This window comes from Corvus brachyrhynchos, unplaced genomic scaffold, assembly GCF_000691975.1.
Source record: "Corvus brachyrhynchos isolate BGI_N302 unplaced genomic scaffold, ASM69197v1 scaffold1376, whole genome shotgun sequence".
Taxonomy (NCBI): domain Eukaryota; kingdom Metazoa; phylum Chordata; class Aves; order Passeriformes; family Corvidae; genus Corvus; species Corvus brachyrhynchos.
Genome location: NW_008238521.1, coordinates 60648 through 63852, shown reverse-complemented (window position 1 = coordinate 63852; position 3205 = coordinate 60648). Strand labels below are relative to the sequence as shown.

At 47.8% G+C, this 3205-nt stretch overlaps 1 long non-coding RNA gene across 1 annotated transcript in view; it reads right to left on the bottom strand.

Annotated features, from left to right (window-relative positions):
* Positions 1–1786: 1786 nt before the first annotated feature.
* LOC108447385 overlaps positions 1787–3205 on the bottom strand; it is a 3721-nt gene continuing 2302 nt past the window's right edge. The window contains exon 3 of the long non-coding RNA XR_001862930.1: positions 1787–2156. This is a non-coding gene — a long non-coding RNA (uncharacterized LOC108447385). The remainder of the gene's footprint in view (positions 2157–3205) is intronic.

Below are 3205 nucleotides of genomic sequence, written 5' to 3'. Positions count from 1 at the left end.
TTATGTTTATCCAGTTGTTTTCAATGTTAAGTTTTAAATCTCTTTTTGTTAAAAATAAATGGGTGAAATGTCGGGGTCCCTCCCCCGCGATGTAGCCCTGGGAGAGGGGCCCTGGCGGGGAGGCACGGGGTTTCCCTGCCCCTGGTCAGCCTCGTTCGCCATTGGTTGGTTTGTGTTTCACTGCGCGGGCAAGGACCCTCTGGCCTGTGATTGTAACAGTTCCTCGGCAGAGCCTCAGCCATGCGGCTGGGGAAATAAACCTCTCTGGAACACCTATCAAGAATCTGTCCATATATATTTCTTTTCCACGGGCCTCCTGGTTTGATACATCATGTTGCAGTATCTGCACTGTAACATTTTTTCTGCATGGTTAATTGTGGCTTAGGTGAACAAACATTGTTGCTTCCTGTTTCCACTTGCAACGCCATTTGGGAACTAGCAAAAGAAAAATGGAGCTGTCTGGACCTGTTGTACTGAGAGATACTTCAGAAGAGGTTTGCCAAAACAAGCTTGGCCATGAAAGGCTATAGTCCCAAGAGCTGTTGGGTGTGTGTTAGAGTAGCTTATCCATGCTTCTGGAAAGAACCAGCATAGAGTTTAATGTATGCATGGACAAACAGTCACAGCTCTGGTAGCTAAAATGCAGGCTGGACAGCCACCAGCTGCTACAAAAATGGTAGTTCAGGATGTGGAGTCTGGCTTTTCATGCTGTTGAAAGTAGTAGGACAACAGCTCTAGTATACTAACTTCCTGCAGTTGAGTGTAAGCTGGATTGAGAGGGTAATCAAACTATTTCTACTTTTTTCCTAATTAATTTGGGGGCAACATTCAAGTTGTGCTAGTTAATTGATGGTACTAGGCTTTGTGGAACCATACGGTATTTTCTCTGTTCATAGGTTGTAGTCATTTTGTAATTGTTTTAAAGATGGTAAATTTGCACCTGCATTGACTCTTGGGTTAGGAGTCGTGTGGGTGAGACGTTACACCCACAAAGTAAAATTACTTAATTGCTTCCTTCTGTCTGAATCCCACCAATGTGGGTTTATGCAAGCGACTCCTGCTGCAGCAGCTTTTACACATCTAAGGTCAAATCTGCTAGTGACCATGTCCATGAAATCACAGTAATGAATGATTCTTGTTCTTTAATGCTTAAGACTGTTTCAATTTGTCACCTCTATACATTTACAGAGTGATCTGTTTGGGGGCTGTTGTCCTGCTCAGTAACAAGCCCTGAGTCGCAGGATTGGAACTGAGTGTTGGCACGAAAACCCAGAGAGCTACTTGCATGGTCTCCCCGGGGCTGAATAAACCCCAGGTCCATTAGATGCTGCAATCCTCTGATACGGTTTCAGCAACAAGGGAGAGCACAGCCTGTGGTATTGAGGCACGTGGTCTAGAGTGGTCCAGAGTGATCTGACAGCACAGGTCTGTCTGAAGTGGAAAACGGGATGAAAACAACAGAGCCAAGTCATGCTGGGCTTGCATGTGCTGCACAGAGTGGTACAGCCCACAGCCCTGAGCGAGATAAAACACTACAGGAGACACACACAGAGCTTAGTTTTAGTAGGGTTTAAAGATTCTTATTTCTACTTACATTCCATTGAGGTCCTGGATGCAGAGATGAAGCATTTTAAATCCTCATAGCAGCAGGAAGCATAAGAGGTGTTTAAAAAAATGCCTTGATTGAACATGGTAAATAAAGCACATGGGAAATGGCTTTGTGCAGCTGCAAACACTCACTTTCATGAGGGGGGGTGGCCTTTCTGCATTATGTTTTAACTTGGTATTTCACAGTCAGTCTTTGTAATACCTTCAGCCACAGCAGTAGGAGCAGCACTAACAGCTGTTCCAAATCTTAACAACCAAAGAGAGGTTGGGATTTGTTGGGGGTTTTATTTTCTTTTTAAACTTTGAAAAGGAAAGAAAACGAGTAGGGGATTCTACACATTTTATGGCTTCAAGGATGAGCCTGGCCCTGAGCCCTAAGCCCGTTCCCACAACAGGTTCCTCATTACGCCAGCATTCATGCAAAACTGAACTGTATGGAGGTGGGAGCCCAGCTGTGCCAGGGCATGGGCTGCAGGCAGTAAACCAGAATACCAGTGCTGATTCCAGCTGCATGCAGTATAGGGAGAAATGAAAGGAGAGGGCTGGTCCTGTGTTGGGGTTTTAGGAGTTCTCCTGGTTTTTTTCTGTTAATTTTCTGGAATTAATTAATTAATTAATTAATTTTCTGGGTTTTTTTCCGGAATTTTCCCCATACGTGTTGCCAGGGGGACAAATTGCTGGGTATTTAAGAAAAAACAAAAGACCTAGCCATTGAAGTGGGGTGCATCTTGCTACTCTTTTGTTTCACCTGGGTGTGTGGACAGCCCGTCCCCGGTGTTTGGACAGAGAGAGAGAGGCTGCTTCTTCATCTGCTCTGCCTTCTGCCAGAGAAACCCTAGGATCCCAAGCCCTCCTTCCCTGCCCTGCTGGGAGCTGGGCTGTGGCCGCCGTGCCCCTGCTTTGAGCCTTTGCTACATTGTAGCCATGTTCGCCCTGCCTACCCAGACCTCTGGGGGGTTCCCACTGCAGCTTCACAGTTTGGATCCATCTCCTCTGCCACCCAGGATTTGTGCTCGTCTTTGCCGTTCCAGCCTGCTGCTCCTGAGGGTCCAGCCGGACACCAGGATCGGCTACCCAGGGGATTGTGAAGCTTTTGTTCCATCCCTTCCTGGGATCCCAGGGCACCAGTGCCGCGTGCTCCCCGAGCTCGCTCCAGAGCGCCCCCTGCAGCCGTGGGGGAACCATCGCACCTGCCCTGCTCACCGGGAGCCGCCAGCGCCCCTGCCGGCTGCGGGCAGCGGAACTGCACCCGAGGGGAAAGGGCCTGACAGCCGAGAAGGCTGGCACTGGGTTTGTGATTGTTTGCTGTTACTGCCATAGTTATTGTTGTTTGTTTGACTGGTTATACACATATATAATAGTAAAGAACTGTTATTCCTATTTCCCGTATCTTTGCCTAAAAGCCCCATTGTTACTGCGGGGATTACTGTAACAAGCATATATCAAACCAGGAGTCCCGTGGAAAAGAAGTATATATGGACAGATTCGTGGCAGATGTTTCAGAGATCGTTATTTCTCTAGCTGCATGGCCAGGGCTCTGCTCAGGAACTCTGCAGTCACGGGACGCGAGGGTCCTTGGCCACGCCGGGGAACACAA